Source organism: Fulmarus glacialis, unplaced genomic scaffold, assembly GCF_000690835.1.
Source record: "Fulmarus glacialis isolate BGI_N327 unplaced genomic scaffold, ASM69083v1 scaffold15960, whole genome shotgun sequence".
Lineage (NCBI taxonomy): Eukaryota > Metazoa > Chordata > Aves > Procellariiformes > Procellariidae > Fulmarus > Fulmarus glacialis.
Genome location: NW_009187242.1, coordinates 1 through 1,191, shown reverse-complemented (window position 1 = coordinate 1,191; position 1,191 = coordinate 1).

The following is a 1,191-nucleotide window of genomic DNA, read 5'->3' as shown; positions in this document are numbered from 1 at the left end:
AAAAAATATAGGGGTTCTTTTTCTTTTCCTTCTCTGTTCTTCTGCATGCCATATGTGTTGTAGTACATGCACAGTAGCATGGTGTAACTTACGTCAGTTCAGATTCTACACCGCTACTCACACGGTGAGTCCACATGTACTGCAGTTGTCTGCGTGGCACCTTGGCTTTCCTCTGGCGTGTGCTTCTGCCGTGATTCTCTGTAGTACCGTTTTCTAAGACAGAATTGTATCTTATTGACTGTTGTCAAAATGTGTGTTATATCCATGTTAGGTATTTGTTACATTATTGGCTTTTTATTTTAACTGCTTTTACTTGTAACTTAATACAAGAGCTCATGGAAGGAAAACTGGAGTAAAGAATTGTAGCCTTTTCAGAGGCTTGTACCCACATGAATTTTGAAAGTTTGCTTTCCCGTACAGATTCATAGTATTACAGAAAATAGACCAGACTATGAACACAATTTATGCTTTAAAGCAACAGCATTGCTTTAAATACCCTTTTACATATGTCTGAATAAAACAAGTTTTTCCAGTAGAATGGGAAGGGCTTTTTGAAAACAGGTTCTTTAATTGAAACAAATTTGCTTAGGTTATTTAAGCATTTGAAAAACATATATATAACATATATTATAAAGAAAACCTCGTTTCAGTGTTGTGGGTATGTATGGTTCAAAGCAAATGTATTTGATTACCCTGAAGCTTTGAGGCAATTAGGCATTAGGTGGTGGATATTTAAAAGTATGGATATTCCATACTGGAGCGTATCCAAAATGGATATTCCAATAGAAAATACGGAATTGCTGCCTAAGTAAACTGTTCTGTTTGGAAAATCCACGGAAATGTTAATGTTTTCAATTTTTATAGCGTGATATGCATGGTGGAGAGACGCAGTATCGGAGCACGACTGTGTCTTGCGGTGACAGCAGTTTCTTGTCCCGTCTGTTCCCATGTCACCTCACGGGGGCCCGCGCCCCCCGGGCTCCTACCGCGCTCCCCAGCCGAATCCTTGTCTTTGTCACCTGTCTCTCTTGCCAACCCTTTCCTTTGTAGGTCTGCCGCTCCGTCCGTCGCTGTTTAATTCTTTCCTTTCCCTTTCCTGCCTCGTCTAGAGCCTAGAAGAGGAGATAACGTCCATTTTATTTAGTAAGGAGGGCTTTTGCGCGAGCACGAGAGGGCCCTTCGCCGCCGCCA